Genomic DNA, 24,750 nt, shown 5'->3' on the forward strand with positions numbered 1-24,750 from the left:
TTTTATTATTTCAGGACAGTTATACAGCAGCCAGAGTCTAACGTTCAAAGCAGCGTGCTTGGGGTCATTGCCCTGGTAGAATTTAAAATCGTTATGAAGGGTCAATTTTCGTGCTGAAGATTTCAAATTTTGATTTAAAATGTCAATATACTTATACTAATCCATTATACTGTCAATAAACACAAGATTACCAACTCCAGCGGACGACATACACCCCCACACCATAACTCCTCCTCCACCATGTTTTACTGTTGGCACCAAGTTCTGTTTGCGAAATTCTTTCCTGGGTTTTCTCTACACCAAGATTCTACCGTCAGAACCAAATATATTAAATTTACTCTCATCAGCAAATATAACTGCATTCCAGTAATCAGAGTTCTTATTTATGTTGGATTTTGCGAAAGCCAGTCTGAGTTTTCTATTCTTTTCACTTACGAAGAATGTCTTCCTGGCTGCTCTACCCTGATATCCAGCAGATCGAATTACTCTTCTAATAGTCTCAGGATTAACAATTTTTTAATACTTTGAACAATAATTCGCTTTATTCCATTGGATAGCTTTGATGGTCGGCCAGGTCTTCTTTTATCCTGAATCATATGATTCTTTTTATATCGTTTAATGATATTGAAAACTGTTGAATGACTCATGTTAACTGTTTTAGCAGTTTCTCTAATAGATTTTTCACGTGTTCAATATGCAAATTAATAACTAATTTTCGAATTTCAGGCAAAGTTTCTTTTCGTTTAGCATTCATGGCTTCACAGAGCTAAAAAACACAAAAATTCCAAAACAAACTGGAGAGAAAGACTGCAGACAATTTTATAAATTATTGCTAATTGCTTTTGAGTAAAAATAAAAACCCCAAAAAATATTTTTATTGCACGTAGTAGTATTTACGTAGTAGTATCTAATGGTGTCCCGTCACTTATGTGAGCCATTTTTTGCTCCGTTCTAAACAATTGTATTTTTATTAAATTATTTTAATATTTTGAGAAAATGTATGTTAATGTAATAATTCCTACTAAATTTAAGTATGAAACACACCCACAAAAAATTTTTACATGTTTGTTTAATTTATTTTATTACAGTTTCCTTTTGTAAAGCAAAAGTGTCGCATCACTTTTGTGAGACACTGTAGTCCCCCCCGGCCGCCAAGAAATCTCTACTACTTCTCGAAGGCATATAATGGCCGGATGCGGTTACAGATACTTAAACACCAATTACGATTATTCAATTACAATACCCATTACAGTTATATAGAAACCGGACCAAAATGTCGTCAAACGTGTCTATACTTTTGGCGATTTGTTGCTAAAACCACAGCCTCAATGTTAAATAGATTTGCCCCTGTATTCTTACTTTTCCAACAAGCTTGGCTTCTTTAAATTTTCATGTTGCACTACTCACACACACACAAAAAATGATGATAATAAAAAATTTACTAAAATTAATTATATGTGTACGAAAGTCGTAACAATACTAAATTATGCAAACTTGGTAATTCTTCTTAATCTGAAGAAATGAAAGGGAAAAAAAAAAAAAAAAACACAGCAACAGTTCGCCATCCTTTACAGCAGTGGTCACCAACCTGTGGTCCGTGGAAACTTTTTGGTGGTCCGCAGAAAAATTGAGACATTACATTTTTATGAAGACTCAGTTTAAAAACTGACGAGTAACAAAACCTGTTTTGGCGAACCTGTTTAGCGAAATTCCTTCTGAATTTAGCAACTTTTTAGCTATTTTTGGAGGTGTATCTAGCGACATTTGAAAGTGAGAGTTGGCATCCATGGATATGCTGCTGTCATCAATAATAGCGCGAACTGGAATTCTCTTTCTTTTTGAATTACAAACATATGCTCTTGTAGTCGTTAAACACAGTTTTTGTCCGTGTCAATAGGCAACTTGATGGATTTCTATGATAACCATCTACATTCTTGTTTATAATTGCATCACTGGAAGTTTCCATTTTTGTTTTGTCTGTTTATTATTATGTTTACAATAATTAAAAATTGGCGGAATAACACTTTCAGTTTATTGATATTGCTTTGCGTTTGCCCGTTTGTTCTTGCTTTTCGTGAAGTTCCTTTTCAGTGACAGGAAATGTGAAGCTTTCTTTACAAGAAGGTAAGATTTTTGTACATTTCATATAATTTTTCAATGTGAACGAAATATGTGTATCAATGAGATGTTAATAGTGTTTTAATTGTTCCTCATAGTGTTTTTTTTTTAATTCATATTACGGTTCCACCAAATATAAAATTATATATGTAGTGGTTCATGAAGTTCTAAGGGTTGATGACCGCTGCTTTACAGTATAAAAGCATTTTTCAAACAACACGCAGTAATATGAATTTAAAGAGACAATTTTTGCAAACAAATATATGAGGTTCCCTGCAGAATTGAAAATTACTTATGGCTGTGTGTTTAATTTACAGCAAAATGAAATGTATAGATAAAGAGTTCAGATATTTTACGTAGATACATTCAGTGCCATTTCAAATTAAACGCTCCAGAAAAACAGAGAAGAAAAAAAAATGTGGGATCAAAAGACTTGACGCACTTGAAAACCAATACATACAAAAATATTAAAAAACAGGGCAAAGAATATATATGTGTTTCTTTTACTATCAATAACAAATTTTGTCCCCTAAAGTTCTGATCCACAAACCTAAATGTCGGTGAGTTTTCTTTCAAACAACGAGAAATACTGTCAAGAGACGAAGGACCTTATTCAAAAACTAACCCACTTTCTCGATATGTCCTTATAGATGGAAAATTTATTCAAGTGAAGATGGCAGCAGGGAACGGAAATAAATATTAAAAAGTTCGTGCGATTCACTGGTTTTCAAATAGGACAAAAGTGCCTCGCTCAGTTGGGGTCATTATCCGGGTTGTGAAGACCGCACCCACCGTCGACCCACATAAAATATCGTTAAATCGGCAGATGCCCACGTTAACCTTGAGATGCGACCTGTTTCCCTCGGCGAGATAATAGGAGAAAGGAAAGAAAATTATGAATCTATTTTAAGTTCAGACACATTTAACACTAAAAGTAGAATTAATTATCGGAAACATATGAAGAGTAAAATTTTGATATCAGTTTATTATAAATAATATATTAATCCTATAAATATGGTTATTAGATTATAGTGTACTATAGAAAATTTCATGTATTACTACGGTATAAGTTAAAGATAGACAATCGCCAAGCAGATCTATAGTTAAAACTCTATAGGCTCTCTTTTTACTTCCTTGTACGAAGTAAAAAGGAAGTATTGTAATCGCGAAAAGTTTCAGGCAGCATATTTCAACGAAAATATCTATTTTGACAGCTATCGAATGCAATTTAACGATGTTTTTGCGTGATATCTGTACGTAAGGACAGAATAAAAGACTATTTTCCTCCCAAAAAAAATTATAAAACTGCTTTAAAATGAATTCTGAAGAGAATATTCGTGGCGTCTGTACGAACGTATGTGCGTACGTACGTCCGTATCTCGCATAACTCAAAAACGAGTAGCCTCAGAACGTTGAAATTTTGTATATAGCACTGCTATAACATTTATATGTGCACCTCGTATTTTGGTTGCAATCGGCCGCAACAAACGTATATAAATATATTTACATATATATCCACTCTGTTACCCGGCTCAGTGATCTCAGTTTCTTTACTCTTATATGTTTATAAATTGTACATTTTTTGCTTTAAAAATGATTGAATTATGTTGTTTTTATCTTCCGGTTAAGGATTTTATGCCTTTAGTAAATCTGTGTGCAATATTTTTAGAATTATCAGCAATTTTAAAGTTGTTTAATTGCCGCTAAGCCTGTTTTTAATGGCGGCCATTGATGTTTACATTTGAAACAGGAGACTAGTGGATTTGTTGCCAATCTAGAGAAACTTAGCTTCGCAACAACAAAGATAACGCATTCATTTATTATTGCGAATTAAATCATGCTTAATTCTTTCTGGAATTTTTTCGTGGAAATAAGTGTTTGAGATTTACTTCGTAATTTTTAATATAGATATTTTGAGTTTTTATGTATTTTTGCCTTCTCGCGAAGTGAGAACTGAGTTAATTGAATGAGAAATACTAAATCGTCTGTGAAAAACTGTTTCTTTTCTGTTTTGTTTGCTTAATTTCTTTCATACATCGTTCTAGCTTTATTATAGTGTTTGAATAGAACATGTGGCAACGATAAGATAATTCTTCAAATGATATAAATTTTGTGCATTCAGAGTGTTGTTATAGGAAACAAATATAGTGAATTTTAAAGAGTGCATTTATTCTATTGTGGTTTATGCGCTGTCGACGAAGTAGATTTAATTCAATCCAATCAATTTAAATGAAATTCAAGAAAAAAATGCACATAATTTAATATTCCGTACAAGGAAGTCATGTGATGTACACATCAGATTTTTTTAATCATAAACGGCATCAGTATCCACTTATACATCCATGAAAAATTCGATTAAACCACGGCCACCTGAAGGGCTAGAATATCCTGAATTCAGCCGTGCTTCTTTTCACAGACATGTACTATATAGCTCGAATTTATTCCGATGGTTAACGTGGATTCGAGCCAGTTTCCCTTAGAAAGTGCTCCACGAAAGCAGCCCTCCCCGTAGGCAGAGAACCCTCAAACACTTTGAAATAATCAAATAAACCAAACTAAACAAACCTTCAGTAAAACATGGGGGTAGCCATATGATCTTGGGTTATGTGACTGCTTAAATTGTGTATTTGACTGATGACAAAAATTGATAATTTTATGTATTCGAATATTTGAAAACAAAATTTGAAATACAATGCTAAAAAAATGGTCATATTCCTGCATTAATTTTTACCCTCAGCAATAATAATCATATTTGCAATTGTCGATTTTATATACCTATCCCCATGTAATAAAAACGCCTGTATCAAGGCGAGGCTTCAATCCTATCGAGCATATTTGGTAATCATTTGCAAGGCAAAATTAGTAAAAACAGATTTCCAACAGGCTGTCCAGACGGTATAGTGGTTAAGTAAGCCGACTGCTATACCGAAGGCGTAATGGCAGACCGCACATTGAGTTGAACAGTGTTAAACGAATGTGGCATACTGCGCATGCCCAGAAAACAATTTGGCGTAATTACTATGTTGGCGCGATTTGAAAAGAAGATAAATACGGTATATGGTAGATGTATCGCCATCTAATTGTAAACAAATCTGACGTTTAAATCTTCGTAGAATATAATGTAAATGTAAATTAATTTCTGTGTTAAAATACTATTTTTTGCTGTACTGCTCAAACAACTAGAAAGCTGAAATTATTGGGAAGTAATGTGAAGCAGTGTTTACATTCAAAATGTAAAATATAATACTTATGAAATTCTGCACATTCCTTTGGAACTGTACAAATTTTAGTTCAGAAGAAGACTGAAATTTAGGATACATTAGTTGAAAATTTATTCATTATACTTTTAAGCAATAAAAACAATTCAGGATTTACCATACGTTCCATTCGTACATACATAAAGAAACACTGAGGAATATAACAAGTGCTTGCAAATAACACTAAAGAAATTTTACAATTCTTTAATGCTAGTTATTAAATTCTTTGAAATGAGAAAATAAAAGCGCGAATATACGCTAACAAACTAAGCGAGATACTCCAGTTTACAATTACTGAATTATAACATGTAAACAAATTACATTTAAATAACGAATTATTACGAACATATGTTAACAAATATTAAATGCACTGTTATTAACAAATTAAAATGAAACATATATTAGAAAAATAAGCAAGTGCAATCGGCATGGACGTTAAAATAACTAATAAGCAAAGTTCCACAACATTGCAATTTTAAACATCACTCGAACACACTCGACAGCCATGGAGATCACGAATAAGCTCACGTAGGGTTGCTTAGTCGCCAATATTTCTCCCCGCGCCAAAGGTACACCATCAAGCATGCGCAGTAAGCGAAATTCGCTTAACACTGTTCAACTCAATTTTTACAAAGCCCCACTAATTTTTTATCATTACTTTCTCATTCGTACACGAAAAGTGTCAAATTTTATTTAACTTTATTTTCAATTTTAAGGGTTTTTCGATTTCGTTCAGCTCTACGATATGGCATGTTATAAAAAGTATTTCGTTTTTACTAATTTTATGTTGCAAATGATCCCTAAATGCACCCTGGACTAAATGCTAATGATAATACTAATTTTATGTTGCAAATGATCCCTAAATGCACCTGGCTTGTAATAAAAACACAAGTGTTTTTATTACAAGCGGATAGATAATGTGAAATCCACATTTGCAACTACGAACGCTATTGCTACATGAAGAATTCGAGACATTAAAATCTTTTAAAAATTGAAGAACTTCGCTGTCCTTTAGCTTAAAATAATCCAACTACCTGGTATCTTCTTAGGTCCCAATCACATTATGTTTCGGCTACGCGGGACTTGACGCTGAAAGAGACATTTCTCAGAACCCGCACAATTTCGGGAAACACACGTAGCCAGGTTACCATTCTCACTTACTACAAAGACTTGAACGCCAAACAGTAATCGATTATCGCTCAAATCGGGATCACGTGATCTTTCAGAACCAGAATTTTCGTCTGATTGGTTGTCTCTACCAGGGACTCGAGACATTTTCGGTGAGTTTTGAAAAAATTCCGCGTAGCCAGAAGATTGCTTCTGTAGTTAGGCGGGACTCTTTTTTTCTAGGAATCCTCCCGTTTAAACCAATGCTACCAGAATCTCGTTTCTCAGATAAGTCCCGTCTAGCAGGCACTGTAGCCATGTGTGATAAACTCTTTAATGATTTTGATCCACAATCTGCTGTGTTGATTATATAAAACCACGTTTCTGTTGATCTCTCATTCAAGTTTCTGTCAAGTCATCATTCGGAAAGTATACAAACAAAGCAATATTTAAAAATCTATAAGCTTCCAAGTTCCAGTTTCTATCTATGACTGAATCGTTTAGCTGCCGCATCTTTACTAGATCATTCTGCCGATCATAAACAGAACAATACACGAAGGCTATACGCGTGTATAAAACACTCGACTGCTATTTGCCTAAGGGGAGGTATGTCTTCGTGAAGGGATTTTTAAGGCTACCTGGGCTCGTAGACACGTTACACATGGGGAAAACCACAAAAGCGCTCGTACAGCCAGCCAATTGGCAGGATTCGAACCTAGGAACGAGGTACCAGTGTTCAGCGACTTTACCACTCCGCCGCTGGTGGGCCCATGCGTGTGTATGAGGATTTCAAATTAAAAATTTAGCAAAAAGAAAAAAGAATCGGTTAATCTTTGGATTATGGTACATTGGCGATTTTTTGGCGAAAATTTAGCGACAAACCCTGCTACAGCAACCTGCTAGTTTTTGTTTGGACGCCATTTTGTTTTCACGAAGTAAAGGCATGTTTTTTTTTACTCAACATTTTTTCCAACAATCTGCTAGCCGAATTACGCTTATGCTAGAACTTTTATGGAACAAAAGTGCTTAATCATGACGAAGATTAGGTGCGAAATCGGGAGAAAGTGCAGAATCGCAAACTGCTTGCCGCGTTTTTACGAATTGCACATACACGGTATCCATGTACACGTCGACCTATTTTCACTTAAAAAAAAAAAATCCCAGAATTGCACAAAAATGGCATTGCGCACACTCTTGACTTTATCCATGTACACTGCTCAAGTCCTAGCTAGTAACCTTTATCGCCTTACCAAAATGTCGCCAAACTACCTGTTACCATATTCGAAAGATTAGCCATAAAATCGGAAAAAACTACACTTAATAAATTTCAATGGTATAATACTTTTGCATAATGGTATAAGTAAACTTTAATTTCCACTTTAATCCTAGATCACAAATGGAGCCCACCCTGACGATTTCGCATGACTTATTAAAACAAATTCGTAAAATAACATGTCAGTTTTATTGTAAATCAAGTTTCTTTCTAATAGACAATACTTAGCATCGACTAAAATTTTAACTCAAAGTCTTTCAAGCAACATCATGTATTTGAAGGTGTAGAAATATTTCCCATACTTTTAATGGGGTTGAGTTTGGAGTTTTCCGCAGTTGCACAGGACGCATTTTAATGCTAATAAAAAAATTCGAAAATTTACCATATGCTTCCAGAAAAAATCGTCTAGACCTCCTAATGGATATACAAATGATAAAATCACATCCTACTGTGCCATTCACTATACTCGTATTATCAGTACCTAAATAACAATAGACATTTTTTTCTTTTAATATGATTAATCCCTTCACGGTCACCGCCAAAAAGAAATTTTTTTTGGAAAAGGAGTAAATTTGAAATTTTATTAGGCTTAGTTATTGCATACGTTCCCGCCCATTTCCCAAAAGTTGATATCGAAGATTTTATCAGACAGTTTGGCCACATTGTTACCTAGGAAATCAATGTGCGGTATCTAGCAACAAATAAAGGGAGGAACATCCATGATAAGCATTTAAAAATAAATAAATGAATGAATAAAAAAATGGCGCTTCACAAAACTCACCCGATAACGTTTGATCCGAATCGCTAAAGGTCAATGGCAAGGAAATAAAAGTACAACAGGTTATCACTGCGCGAGCGCACCGTCGAGAACAAAAGATAGTAACAAAACACCAAAAATAAGGTCTTTCGGATTTGGCAACACCACAAAAGCTAATCGTCTCGCAACGTCTCGTTCGTTGAAAAGAATTAAACCTAAGTAGAGAGCCGAAGAACTTATCATAACCGGATGTCCGCTTGCGATTTATGCGTATTTTTGCTTCCCCCAACGTCTACTTCCGCCAGGAAAATATATTCCAAGGAAAAAAGGAAGCGCTGAAAAAAAAAAACTTATCAAAATTTTACAGAAATAATTAACAAATTATTATCAGGGGTCGTAAATTGCTCGATTACGGAACGCGCATGTAGAGAATATGAAATACATGCAGAATAAGAATGCAGAATAAGAAGTAGGTACAAATATATATATACAAATATATATATGGTACAAATATATATATATTATATAAATATATAATATATAATAGGATATGCATGCAGAATAAGAAGTAGGTACAAATGCGGTAGGAAAAGGCACACACATAAAAGTGTCATATTATGAGAAACAAGAAATTATGGTTATTTTACGATTAAGAATTTTTTGTTTGTTTCCTCCACAAATTTCATTTTATGCATACTAAATCAGAAAAATATTAAAATTACCCTCTCAAAAATGTGTTACCAATTTCACAAATAATAAAAGCTATTTAAATACAGTTAGTCACAAAAGTCTGCATACAGACTAAATTTTAAATAAAAAAAAAACACTTAAAGCATAGAAAAATGTATTTTAATCATTGCATTTTTTTCTTCTATTAGCTAAAATTGTAAGCTTAAATAAAAAGTAAATAATATCAGTGTAATACTTTTTACATTTTTTCAAAAATATATTTTGTCAAAAAAACTCAGAAATTCCCTCCAATAAGTCTGCGTACACTTTCAAAAAAAAGTAAAATACAAGTTTTTTACATTACTTCAATACTTTGTAGGATATTCTTTATTCTTCAAAACAGCTTGCAGACGTCTGGGCATTGACTGAACTTGTTTTTCAGTGTCATCCGACGTAAATTTCGCCCATTCTTCCTGCAATTTACTAATTAACTCATTTCGCGACGTAATATTGTGTTTTCGAATTCGTTTCTCCAATTTTGCCCACAAATGTTCGATTGGATTGAGGTCTGGTGACTGTGGAGGAGTACGCAACTGTCTTGGAGTGTGATATTGGAGATATTCCTTCACAATTTTAGCTGTATGTTTCGAGTCGTTGTCTTGTTCGAAAATAAAGGTATTAGAAAGGTTTAAATTTCGGGCACTGTCTCGTAGATTTTTCTTCAGAATATCCAGATAAACATACTTATCCATGACTTTATCAATAATGTTAAAATTTCCAACTCCTTTCGAAGACATACACCCCCATACCATCACACCGCCAGCTCCATGTTTGACAGTTGGATTTAAATTTCTCAGATTCAGTTCTGTTCCTGGTTTTCTCCATACAATAGGGTGGCAATTAACTTTAAATATCGTAAATTTACTTTCATCTAACCAAATAACATTGTTCCAGAAGTCCTGCGAAGAGTTTAAATATTTTTTGGCATTTTCTTTCTATTTGTCTCGGAAATGTATGGCTTAGACCTAGGTTTGCATCCTTGATAATGGGCCTTTCGCAGCACTTTTCGTACAGTTTCAGGAGAAATTTCCTTGTAGCTAGTTAAAAAAATGTCTTTTGCAATGCTTGCAGCAGAAAGTTTAGGATTTTGTTTAATTTGTAAAAGAATTTTTCTTTCTTCTCTCTGCGTTAGCTTCTTCGGTCTTCCACATCTTAGTTTTACAGCAAGACTACCAAGGTCAAGATAGTTTTGAATAACTCTTTGCACACTAGAAAATGGTTTTCCAATGGTTTTACCAATATAACGAAGAGTTTTATCTTCATCTCTCAATTTGATAATTAGTTGTCTCGTAACTAAAGGAATTTCTTTATTGGTTGTCATTTTCGTCAAAGAAAATAGAAATAATAACTTCCAATCAACATGAAATTTGCTTCGGAAGTCAATGACCTTGAAAGTGTAACCTTCTTAGCATTCTCAAGTTTGAAGTTTAAAATTTAGTAAGAAATCCCCCGCCTCCTTCAAGTTGTACGCAAACTTGATTGGCTTTGATTTCTGGCCACTTATCTTTTAAAAATTAGTGTGCATAAATTATTAGATATGAAAATATGACAGTTAAATAATTTCAAAGTCCCTTATTGAAACTAAATATTTAAAAAATAAAACTTTAAGAAACTACACTTTTCGCTGCTTAAAATTTGGATTTGATATTACTTTTCTTGATGTACGCAGACTTTATTGACTAACTGTATGTCGATGATTTACCCATACCAGGTCCATAGCAGGCCTGATGAAGCGTGGAGAAAGTAGGCACTTGTTTTCACAAACGCCAGAACCCCACTTTTTAAGAAAACCAGTAAAAGTCAATATAAACCAATACAAACCATTAGAAAGTTCTGACATTGATGTTGGTTGTATGAGTGTCGATTGATACCAGTAAGAAAGACCCACAGAGATCTATAGAAACCAGTAAAAGTCAGTAGGGACCAACAAAAATTCTTTAGGTACCAGTAGAAAGTTTTGCTGGTTTCTATGGGGCAATTTGAAACCAGTAAGAAAAACCCACAGAGGCCAACAGAAACCAGTAAAAGTCAAAAACACATAAAATTTTATGGGTGCACATAAAAAATTTTACTGGTTTCTATGAGGCATTTTTAGCAGATACATACGTATGTGCCTTTAGCTTTAAAACCATTTGCCAAAAAAAAATCCCATATGCTAAATTTACCATATTTATGACATATTTTGTTCACTTGGACAGAAAAAGGGTATTTTTTTAATTCGTAGTCAAAGGGTCTTTTGCGGTCCTATGTTTTTGTCTCTTAGCCAAAGTTTTTTTTTACCGTTCCAGTCGTATGTCTTCTGCCACTCACCCACAACTCCCATACTCATCTTTAAGTCTACAAGTCGCATAACTGTGCACGTTACGTGTTACGCTTTGTCCAGAGAAAATTAATTCCGACCAGCATTATTACACATATTACCGATTCTGAATATAGACTTCCTAATGCTTACAAATAGTATCACCCAGTATTATATGTAAAGAAATTAAATAACGAGGAATATAAATACATGTATGTTTCTCGCGCTGTAGTGTGGGGGGGGAACTGTACATAGAACCATCAAATTTTGAATAACGTAGTCCTCCACACGAACATGGGCACGTGGAAAGCCGAATTTTGAATTTCGAATTTGTTTTATTCCCCCCCAGCCCACCAGCGGTAAAGACGCTGAACACTGGTAGTTCGGTCCGAGGTTCGAATCCCGCGAACGGGCTGGCTGCATGGGCGTTTTCGTGGTTTTCCCCATGTGTAACGTGTATACGAGCCAGTTCCCCTTAGAGAGTCCTCCACGAAGGCATCCCTCCCTTTAGGCAGATAGCCCTCGTGTGCTTTGCCATAATTAAATAATCCAATCGAATCCTCCCCAATATTTTAATTTTCCCCAATATTTTATTTAAATTATTTATTTAATAAAAACTAACAAATTTTTGATTATCAAACTCAACGATTTCAAAGCGAGCAGTGACTACAATGTATGGAATAAAACATTTTTATCTCCAGCGTGCGAGACTGACGGAAGTTCTAGATATACCCAGAAACTGAGATTTGCAATTATGTAACTTCTGAAAAAAATCTGCTTATAACAACACTCAATACGATTTTCATAAATGTTCCCCTTTGTGCATTGTTCAAGATAATGCTCATTGCTCATCTAAAATATCAGCAATAATTCCACATAACGTCTCCGAAGGTTTTATCCACTGAACGAAATGAACGCCACAGGAGGAAGGAAAACAAGCAATAAAAGAACATTTCCTCAACATTCTTCATCCTGTCCTGACAGATGCAGGACGAATCCATCTAGTCGTCAAGTTAAATATACACTCGTACATGACCCGATGAGCATAACAGAACTGCAGGATATATAACAGCTTTCCCATTTTTAAATACAAATTTTGACATAAATGTAAGCAATGATCCGTGATGCTTCCCTCTCTAGCGTGGGATGCGGAAAAACTGTACACATGTCCGCCTGGTTTAAAAAATGCATTCGTGATCACGAAATCCGATTTTGAATGCGTGGCCACGCGATTCCACCAATAAAGTGAAATATACCCCCACCACCGTCTAATACGCCAACAATCTTCCTTGATTAACCGTGAGAACTCAAGCCAGAATTTCGCGGATATCATCCCGTTTTGTGGTCCCATTGTTAGGAATACATGCGTGTCTCATTGAACTTAACCCATTCAAGAGTGCTACAGGTTTAGAGTTATATAATAAACGTTTTCATAAATTACCTTCAAACATTCTATCGTTCATATTACAATAGGATCCTAAAAGGAAAAATAACATAAAAGAGCCATTTAATACAAAATCGCATTGCTTTCTGATAAAAGGTTGCATACAGCATGCAGATAAAAGCAAGTATGAGCAAGTAACACCTCCCGTCGAAATGTCGGCACGTGGCAATCCAATGGATAGATTTCTTGAATGTTTAACATGTTTGAACCGAACTATATTTGGCTACGAATGCAGTATGAATATTTCTCTGATGGGGCTGTCTTACACAGCATTGTTTAACCTTTGACATTTCATAAAAACTCACTCTTCAACTAGCATCATAGTTTAGTGTTAATTGTCTGAATGCTTAATCTAAATTTTTTCTTTAGCCGCACACAGAAAATTCTCTTTCAACGGACTCACCATTTCCTCTCTTCCTGAAAAAAATTACCTTTACAAATATCTAGTTATTACAGATTATGAATAATAATTTATGATTCCTTAATAATAAAAGCATATGTATAGTTTTTATTAAAAACGAGCGAGACAGTTTCCACTTTGATTAAAGGACCGGAATGGTATTAAAAGGTCGAAAAAACGGTACACTTCCGTTTAAAAAAGTATAATCAGGTTATGCACTGACGACTTCAACATAGCATCTACAAGTTTCAGACGTGATTTTTTTTTCCCAACCAATCTCTCAGCAAAGCTTCAAAAACGATAACTTATGCCAACGGTTACTATATCAACTCAGTTTGGTTAACTACTTACGGAAAGAAATTTGATTATGTATTGGTACTTTGATATACCCCATTAATCTGTTCCAGATCTTTGGACTAATACCAAACTGGACGTATACCAAAAGAGCTTTCCCAATAAGGGCACGAGCACACGACGGCTATCTCACTAAGGAGAGGGATGTCTTCGTGGAGGACTTTCCCCCCCCCCAAAAAAAAAACTCGTATATATGTTATATAGGAGGAAAAACGAGAAAGCGCCCATGCAGCCAGCCCGTTCGTCGGGATTCGAACCCCGGACTATCAATGCTCAGCGACTTCACCGTTTGGCCACTGGTGGGTCCCAAAACATTAAAAAGAACGCATGTAGAAGTCTAAATAGCGATTAAGGTCTTCTCTTCGTATCTCGACTTTTAATAAGTTCCGTTTTAAAACTTTGCAGACACCTTGTTATGTTAAAAAACAACGTTGATATAGGGCTAAAATCGCATAATATTACGTATAACAATGACCTAAAACTAAAATTTAAAACAATTTTATATATGTTACGGTGAAACACCGAAATCTGGAGAATGTCGACTTTCACAGGTGAATGTCAACATTCACATAGTCGCTTGGTGTATGTCCGAAATATTTTCCAAATACTCTTCTTTCTGACTTACACCGGTGAATGTCGACATTCACCATGTACTAATGGTGAATGTTGAACATATCAGAATATTATATTTCCTTCTCCGTAATTCATTCGCGAAAAAACGCACTTGAGACTCAGAATAAGAACTTAAGAACTTAAACCACACAGTACATTCAAAATGAGAAAGGAAAATGATAGAAGTTAAAAACTTACTAAATTATGTGATTCAAATCTTATTTATTGCAAGAACTTAAACTATTATGACACTTTGAATTGCACAAGTGGCTCTTGCTTTTTTTTGCAACTGCATTTATTTCTGGAACACTTCCTTTTGCAATGGCAGCGTGTACAAATACTCCTCTCTTTTCGACCTACACCAGAGCATATCAGTGATTGTCGACATACGCCGGTGAGGGTCCGAATGTACAAGAATGTAAAGAAATATTCGATCTTTCACCGACGTATTTGGTGAATGTTGACATTCTCCGGTAAAGTCGACATTCTACAATTTCGGTCTTTCACGGTAACGTATACATAAACAGCAGACAATATTGGGAACAAACACCTTTTCTAAAAACCGTATTCTATTTACAAGAAGGAAATGTTAATAGGTTAAAATCAGTTGAAAGTTGAATTCTCGTGTTATATTCTGCATGAAGTCTGTATTTATTTTTTGTTGGCATATAAGCTAAGAACCCCTGAAAATTGTAAAAGTGCCAACACGACCTTTTATGACACTTGAGGATAATCAACACTAGAAACCTATTAACGGCATTCACTAATTTTTTTCTTCATATGTTATTTCAATAAAAATTTCGTAATCTTCTACAGGCATGGTCAAAGGTCATGCATTGACATTAAATGGGTTTTTAATTCAAAATTCATTTTCAATTTTAATCTGCTATTCACTTGGAAAATACAGTTTAAAAGCTTCTCTCAAATCTTTCAGATGTTGAATAATTTCTGCAATAAATCTCTTTTCTATTTCAATACCTTCCTCTTCGGAAAATGACTCATTGCTGAGAAGCAATCAAAGTGGAGTGCACACTAATTGTCCAAAATTTCTACCTTTTATTGAAAGCAAATTTTTTGGTACTTTTCCGTTTCGCCGTTGCAAATCTCGCCAAGTAGACTTTATTGGCGAAAACACACAGTATACACTTAAAAAGTGTTGACAAATGTTAGTTCTAAGAATTTTTATTTTGAAGGTATAAACATTTTAATGTTTAAAATTTTGTAAAAAAGCCAATAAATTTGTAAAAAGACATTAAGAATTTACTATGCTTTCATCGTACAACATCCTGATTCGCCGGTTCATATCACGTGACCCCAAAATGATCTCATCTCACGTAAACTACGCTACAAAAATCTAATTCTCTCAGTAATTAACCACATCAATTTCAACTTAGATATTAATTTGGAAAACAAGTTTAAATGCAAGAATTTTTTCAATTCGTACGAATAGATAACTCAGAAATTAAAACCGCAGTGCTTTACTTCGCTAGTGCCTTCTCATTAGAATTGATGAATGGAACCCTTGACTTTGCCTTTTCTATATTTTCGCCATCGGATGAGCGGTGTGATTGCATCCTAATTGACTTAATTACCCCCCGTGAATGGCCTTAGGGCATAACATTGAACTATCTGGTAAAAATTCTATGTAATTGCTGTAAGGAACAATCAATCTGATAAGAAATGGCTGCGACTTGTTTTAAAAATGTAAAAGTTAAAGTAAAAGATTACCAGCGAGGATATTTCGTATGGCATTGTTGTACCATTACTGGCGACTTTATCGCTTGCGCCGGCAAAACGGAAAAGTACCAATTTTTTTCGTAAGCAGTAAATACTACATTTATATAATTAATATGCGTGAACAGTAAGTGATATAATACAACACTGGAATATACCTTTAATTGTTTGACTTACAGTGTTAACTTACGTTCATTGATCTTTGTAAATCTGTCGCTTAAACAGGCAATTTTCAATTCGAAATTGTGTTCTAAAAAGAAAAGCACGCACCTCTTCTGTGAGCTCAAAAATAAGGGGCTCACCAGCGGCCGAGCGGTAGAGTCGCTGAATACTGGTAGTTCGGTCCGAGGTTCGAATCCCGCGAACGGGCTGGCTGCATGGGTGTTTTCGTGGTTTTCCCCATGCGTAACGTGTATACAAGCCAGTTTCCCTTAGAAAATTCTCCACGAAGGCATCCCTCCCCTTAGGCAGATAGCCCTAGTGTGCTTTGCCATAATTAAATACACCAACACCAAAAATAAGGGGTACTCGAGATAACCATGTGACAATGATACGTAAAAGAAGAAATGAATGTACACTTCCCCGGTCCTCACAGAGTATTTTGAATAAACGATTATTTAGTGGTTGATAATTTATGAACTGGATGACTTTGACGACCTCATCAAGGGTAGTCATATAACAGATAATTTTACAGCAAGTGTCTGTTTATGGGCCATACAGTGGCTACTACAACAATTTTCGGCGATATTTTTAATTATGCTGCCCAGCCCCATTAATACCACCACTCATAGCCTTTGCGGCCCACCAGCGGCCGAGCGGTAAAGTCGCTGAACACTGGTAGTTCGGTCCGAGGTTCGAATCCCGCGAACGGGCTGGCTGCATGGGCGTTTTCGTGGTTTTCCCCATGTGTAACGTGTATGCGAGCCAGTTTCCCTTAGAAAGTCCTCCACGAAGGCATCCCTCCTCTTAGGCAGATAGCCCTCGAGGCTTTGCCATAATCACACACACACACATAGCCTTTGCTCCATCGATGCAGATATCGATGCAATTGATGATAATTCGTCACCATGATTTGGCGATTTGATACCCTCCTTCGCAGTCGTCCTTTATGTGTGGGGGGGATGTAAGGTGCCCTCCAAACAGGCTAAAAAACTTGAATAGTTTAGAGGAAAATCCTCTATTTTGAAATGCTGTCTCTTCAAGAAGTGAAATATTTACGAGTACTTCTAGTCAGATCAAGAAAGCTTTAAATGAATTGGAAGCCATATTAAAAGAAAGGCATCCAGCTAAACACAACTTTTTTTTTAATCCTTCCACGGAAACGCACGTCCGACTAGGAAAGTCCGGAGTTCCAAGTCCCGACGAACGCATTACACGTTTTTCATGGTACCTGCTTCAGCAAATCTTAAAATTCATTTCAACTTATGACTCGGTTCATGCTAACTGCTTCGGCAACCTAGGCTCATTGTATTTCATATAAATTACAAAGATATCGAAAACATTGTTTTACTTTTACGTTATTAATATTTCGGATGGTTTGCACCTAAAATTTTTAAAGCTATTTATAGATGATCATTATATGGTGTTCTAAAACATTTTAAATGTTAATGGAAATGTACAGCTTTAAGTTTCAACGATCTGCACATATTTATTAGCATACTCTACAGTAACAAAATGGATGAAGCTATAATGTCAAGAAAGTAGATGATTCTCTGACTTTACAACTGCCTTTAATCTTTCTAGCGTCAATTACGCATAACAGAATACATTAGCAGAATATTTAGAATAACTCTACACACTTGGTCCTGTTTGCGATCCATAATAATAAAGCGTTTAGACATTAAGAAAATGCATATCGCAAGATAGCTTTCCTTACTTTTAAGACTATTATATAATAAACACAATTTGCATTTCAGATCATCCCATCAATTCAAAGCACTTCGTACACCAAACACCGAAGCGGAGGACTCTTTGATGCCAAAACTAGCAAACTAAATTATACAAGAAAATACGGTTGTTACTCGCATACACGCTCAATTTACAGGGATAAACTGTTATGCCATATCCCTTTTAACAGAAGCCATCCGTAAACTCGATTCATCCAGTAATTCTGAACGATGTTCATACAGTTCCGCATGATATGAGATATCCGTACCAAAACACTTGATGCACTTTTAATAGAACAGCAAACGACAGCTACTTCATTGAGAATCGTCATGCATGAGCTCGCTCATGATTTGCATGCTCTCCGACGTATCCTAAAGCAATCCTGTTGCCATATCTATTCACGCATTTTTTCTTTTTTGAAATAAAATTACGTGTTCGGTCTATAAATTCTGTTTTATGGAAGATACACGAATCGCATTAAGAACGTGCGAAGATCACCTTTTTCCAGAAAGACTTAATTTAAAAACTCCCTTACCAATGGAAAAAGTGAAACAGTATATTCTGAAACACTGTGGGAAGATTTACCAGACTTTCCAAAAATAAAACCTTCCAGTGAAATTTTCATAAGCCGAATGTTTGGAAGAATAAAATGATTAAACACTGGTACTGCCTCATGAGTTTGCTGCACGAGATTTTCTCGCGCAGCTGTCCTTTGAAAGTTCTTCCAACGAAGGTATATAATCTATTGCTGTTTGCAGCTTTTGAATGGCGCGATTTGGATTTTAAGAGATTTGCTAAGTATTGCCGTGTCATCGGCGTAACAGGCGACGATGGCGTCCAACGAAGGTATATCTTAAGACAGTCCTTGCGCATTTTATGGTAATTACTGGCATTTTTCTCACTTGCTATGCCTCAGTTTTATATGTCCAAGAATACGATTGTCATTAACTAACCTTTTTATACTGATCCAACTTAGCTCCAAGCAATTATTTTTTCTCCCAAAAATTAAAACGAAGCTCAAGAGGAAAAGATATGAGATGGTGGATGAGAATAAGAAACTAACACGAAATACAGGGAGGAAATGACTTCCACTGGTATCTCAAAGAACTAAAAATCACACTGACATCGGTACATCAATGAAACTGGAAATTATATAGAAGGAAATGATATTAGGAATTTTTAATATATAAATTCAGGGTACTTCGGGTTCATACTTGTAAGGGAAAATATTTAACGTCATCCCTCTGAAAACATCCTCTAAGGAGCCATAGTATGACTTTAAAAAAGTGATACCCCTCAAGTACCTATACTTCTGGTACTATACTCAAGTACCTATACCTATGCTTTGGAGATTTATCTCTAAAGAAGACCAGAGTTCCAAGGGCATCATCATTTTCTCTAACTGCAAATCAGTATTACAAGCGATCCAGAAGAGCGTCAACTCAGTCATCAGATCATTGAGCTCACAAACAAAATCACTGCTGCCCAAAGATCCTGCATCTTACAATGGATACCGGCTCATGTAAATATTTTTGGTAATGAGAAGGCCGATGAGCTTGCAAAGGCATCCCGTGATTCTCCTCAACCATCCAACTGCCTAACCCTCGTTGATGCCAATGCAGTTGCCAGCCAAAGACTAATCGGTCAAGTTAAAGGAAACTCCATCCCGGAATTGAACTGTGACAGAGCCATATCGACTATCATAACCAGACTTAGGACAAATCACTTAAAAGGAAGGAGGATTTCTGCAGACGAACAGCGTAGTTACACCAACATTTGTCCTCATTGCCCAGAAGACATCCCACTGTCTCGCCATCACATCTTCAGCTGCCCAGCAATCCAGGTCAGACTGTTTGACATCGGCATTGAAGACCCAGTGGACCTACTTTATACTGATAGAGCTGCCGAGGTTGCAAAAGCTGTCTTTGACAGTTTCGAAGCTATATAATTGCACTCTGTCATAGACACGACATCATCATCACCTATACTTCTGGACTTTCAAGTACTAATAAACATATACATAACATATAATAAACAGTTCACCTGATATTATTCACAAGAACATTTTACTATAGTTGTACGTTTTATGACTAAGCATTCTGGTGTTACACCATTACCACCGAATTCCTTAGTACGTACTTCTTCCCCGAGGAAATGTATAGGATACCTTTATTAATATCTTACACATGCATTTTAAAATTTAGTTAAAAAATCTTAAGAATCGATAACTACTTCTACTTAACTATTGGTTAGTATCACACAATGTTACTTATTCTCAAGCTATTCCTAAAACGTCGTTCTTTCGTCATGGTTCAACTCTCCCTAATAAGCACTTCAATCCACTTCTCATCTATTGAAAGTTTAAGCTAACATGCGATCAGAATTTTAAAGCATTTGCTGCTGAGCTTAAAACAATATTCACTTTCACGATAATGCTCTTTGCATATTTTATCGAACACGTCTCAAAATGGCGCATTCGAAGAACGAATTGGCAGTTCCGAGGCGAAGCCGATTATTTCCAAGGCCAGTTGACGTAGGTGTGAGGGTGGGTGGGAGAACATAGAACATTCTTCTGCGCGTGTCGGCTGCACGAAAACGAGGGAACTGACCTGTAGGGGTGGGAAGCGCTGGCCGCAAATCAGCCTCTCTCCCAGACAGAACTCTCCCAAAACCATAAAAAGGGAATACAAAAGATTTAGCCGAGTGTGACGCAGACAGAATAATATAAGACTCGATTATGTGAGAATGAAGAATGATTACTACTTTGATATTCTAATAAATAACAAAAACTGAAACTCATTCATAGACATATTTGTCCACGACAGACAGTGAAACACACGCATGGATATTTGGACCGCTGCGTAACGCTACCTCGCTATAAAAGTGCTTGTATCTGTGTAAGCTGGATTTGATCGCTAAGACAATCTTTACAAGGTTGCTCTCCTGCATTAATATGCATAAGACCAATTTTTACCTTGAAGAAAGTAATCTTCACAAAAATGCCAGTACCTTTATGATCGGCACTGCTATGCAAGTGGAATTTGTATTTGCTTTATTAGCAGTTTCATTAGCTTTATTATTGAACAGTGTCGGATTTGCATAAAAGTGTCAGAATCTTTATGACGGGGCACCATCACCAATATGATACTTTGTATTTTGTGGGTTGCAGGTAATTTAAGATTCATTTTATTTGTATATGATTTAAAGCAACATATGAGCAGTATTCGAAACCGCACTATATCGATCTGTATTGTAGCTAGGAAATACTATTATGTAAAACTACTTTTTTCAGTTCCAAAGAAGGATAAATAACCTAAATTCCTATAATAGCAAGACTTAGGTAATGGATTTCAAATGTTTTAGATGTTTACTCAATAACTTTGTAACTGTTTGCGATGCATTTCGAAAATGTTACTTTAATTTTAAAAATAGTTAAGTTAGCAAAATAAATATTTTTATATCTTGACATCGTTGTCTCTTACCTAAATGACTGCACCAAAAAAGGTCCACTTATAATCGAAAACGAAGATTAGATATGTACCAACCTGGTTCAGTCAATGCAAAGGAATTTCAATGACGGGTTTATGATAGTCACAAAATTCTCCTACAACGGGAAATTAAAAAGAATGGATACAAATGTTAAAATCAACTAACACAACGTAAACTCAAAAGAAAGGTTTACGTTTGACACTTACAGGGAACTAGCAAGACAAATAAACAAGTCATATTTCGACAAGTAACCACTGCAGCCCTTGAAAAACTGAAGACTGATACGGGTATTGCATATGGGTCTTTCGATGTAGTCCTGGGAAGTCCTTGATGTTTCACCTATGGATTATTGTGCCTTTAGTCTCTCGAAAAGAGCTCTTTTAAGCGCAAACGAGTAATGGACTCTGGAAAGTAGTGTAAGAGAAATGAAAATTATGTAATCCTGAAAATTTTTTGAAAAGTCCTTTTTTCATGGAGATCACGATGCAGACTTACAGTCCAGAAAAATAATTATCAGATCGAATCGCGGCGCAAATAACATTTCATCTCCTCTACTGATCAAACTAAAACCTACCAGCACTTTAAACCGGGCATATTTATACAGATTTCTGTCTTTTCGAACAATGGCTGACTTAGTGACCGGCACTTTCAAGACTGAGCATTGCTACAAAGGTTTTTCTCCACATTTTTAGACGATTTTGCTTTGCTGTAAAAAAAATCGTCTGCTTGTAAATTTTTTGTTAACTGCAACTTTATTTTTGAAAGTATAAATTATCGTCTGCTACTTGACAGTTTTGTATTTATGCAATATGGCACTTTCAAAGAAGCAATGGATGGAAGGCTACGTTTGTGCTCTTTCCGAAGAAATTTATTTGCTATATTGTTATTAAAAAACGCTGTGAAATGCCATGGGTTTTCCATATCTAAAGCTAGGATAAGTAATATTGTCAACAAGAAAGGAAAATAACATAGAAGTCTGGTTTCACGGGGAAAAATTATTCTAAATACATATCTCCAAGGGAAAACTGGAACGATTTTTGGAATGTTGCAAAGGTAAGTTCTTTAATGCTAAAATAAAATCAATCATTTCAAAGGACATTCGCAAAATCATTAAAATGCACGGTATGAACTGTAAACAAAGTGATTTATACTGATTTGAATCTTAAAAAGGCGAAAAACAGTGCGCATTGTCTTTTTCCACGTCATGTCTCTGAAAGCAGACCGCGCTGAGAATTCTTTATTAGAAACATTTATCCGGACAAAAAGAGAAAAATGTCGTCACAATAAATGAATGATGAATTCTGGATGTATTTAAATGACCGCAATAAAAAGAGATCCATTTATTATTATTAAGCACGCAAACTACAGAAATTAGTATTTGAACAAATGCCATTTTGCAGACGAATTACTAATAACTAAATATATTTTAGATAGCAAAAATTTTTGTTAATTATTTTAATTCTTCGCTAAGCCAATTTGAAAAAAAAAAAAAAAAAAAAAAAAGTAGAAGGGAATAATTCTTATGTAGAATTCTAAAAGCTGCAATTCCACGTCGCATGATTTTAAAGTAACTACGTATGTTAGAACTATTAAATCAAAATCGATCTGTTTGATATCAGATTAATGCTTTTACGAAAACATTAAATCCAATATAGAACAAATCAGTACCTTTCAAGGTTGATGATTACCATTTTTTTTTTTTTTTTTTTTTTTTTTTTTTTTTTCCGGTCATTGATGACCTCACGCAGACGGAAGCGAAGTGCTTGTTTAGAATTTTCGGTCAACACAGATCTTTTTCCTTTCAAGGGACTCGAAAACGCGTGGGTTTCCGACTACGCCTACGTCTGAAGAAAAGCGAAGTTCAAGTGCGTATGAAAATGGTATCAGGGTTACCAAATTAATACGTCTATCACTTATCACGTCGGAAAGATTTCGCCAAATAAGACAGCAGATAATAACACTCCAGAAATACCGATATGGTTAAAAAATGTGATAAAAGGGGAATTTTTTTTGCAAGCTTGCAACTTGGAAATGGATACGTTTCTATTTCTGAATTCAAATTCAATTGTTATGGTGAACTCAGCAGATAATATTCAAAACTGAAAAGGTTTTAAGTATCCTAAGGTTTTATTGTATCACTGTTTTTCAAACAAGAAATTTTTTATTATGACAAGAAAAAGGTTGAACGAATGGAAATTCCAGCCAGTTTACTCGCAGAATACTTACGATAAATTTTGGTTAAAAAATCTCAATTCGTAGTAAATTTTTTACGTTCACTGAAAACAACTGATATCGTTGAAAGTTGGACATAATTCTTTCTTCCTCTCTAAGATTTAACGATGGAGTTATTTGTTATTTTACAGTAAGGAAAAACACTGCATTTCATTAGTATCACGCACATTTCCTTTCATATCACTGCATTTCGTTAGTACTGAACACTGCATTTCATTAGTATGAAGAAATGTTTGATTAGATTTTTAAAGCAAAAGAATTTTTATTAGATTTTTAAAGCCTTCTTCGTGGGAAGAGGGAAAGTTAGGATTACTCGAGTTATGACAAAGCACACGAGAGCTCTGTACCTTCTGAAGACACCGCGTTTCTAAGGGTTTGGTTGTGTTTCGTTTGACAAACTACCTACCTAAGGGGAGGGATGCCTTTGTGGATGACTCTAAGGGAAACTTTCTCGTATCCATGTCACACATGGGGTAAAATCATGAAGTTCCCAAGCAGCTAACACCCCGTTCCGTGGGATTTGAAACTGAATCGATCTATCAGTGTTCTGCCATTTTACTATTCGATGGCTGGTAGGATCGGGAAGAGAAAGAGATTAGATTAGTGTTACAAAGAATACAATTAGAAAATGCGAAATGAAATTGCTCCTTAATGCTACTGAAGGTATTCAGGAGCTATTACTATCTGGATAAGATTATTCTACGATTATTTTTACTATAAAACATATTAGCTCTCCAAACGTTTCGTAGCGATAACCCGAAGTGCAGGCACTGATATACATTAACCAAGCAAACATCTCACAAAGATGGCCTCCATAAAAGTGACAATTCTTTTAAGATCAGGTTTCAATTTGAAGAAAGGCAACCTTCACAACCGTCTAATGGTAGCCTATCATCCAGGTTCTGGGTACTTATGGAAATTAATGTTTAACTAAAAATGTCAGCAATGCTCTAATGCAACTGCATCCGTTTGCAAGTAACGTTTCAGCTTCCTAGTGAATAATATAGCAAACGAAAATACCTTTTAGTTAATCTGATCTTCAGGTAGGTCCGGGCATC

The 24,750-nt window shown here is 35.3% G+C and overlaps 1 protein-coding gene across 4 annotated transcripts in view; it reads right to left on the reverse strand.

The window, feature by feature from the left end:
* The window catches only part of LOC118181631 (uncharacterized), an 83,346-nt gene that overhangs the window by 43,218 nt on the left and 15,378 nt on the right, over positions 1–24,750 (reverse strand). The window contains exon 1 of one of the 4 annotated variants that reach the window (XM_035350797.2): positions 8,537–8,702. The exons of the other annotated variants lie outside the window; for them this stretch is intronic. The gene's annotated coding sequence lies outside the window, so the exon portion shown is untranslated. Of the gene's footprint in view, positions 1–8,536; positions 8,703–24,750 lie in introns of those variants that run through there. 4 annotated transcript variants of the gene reach the window in all.

This window comes from Stegodyphus dumicola, chromosome 9, assembly GCF_044657685.1.
Source record: "Stegodyphus dumicola isolate Sdum_Otavi_A_Nest chromosome 9, ASM4465768v1".
NCBI classification, from domain to species: domain Eukaryota; kingdom Metazoa; phylum Arthropoda; class Arachnida; order Araneae; family Eresidae; genus Stegodyphus; species Stegodyphus dumicola.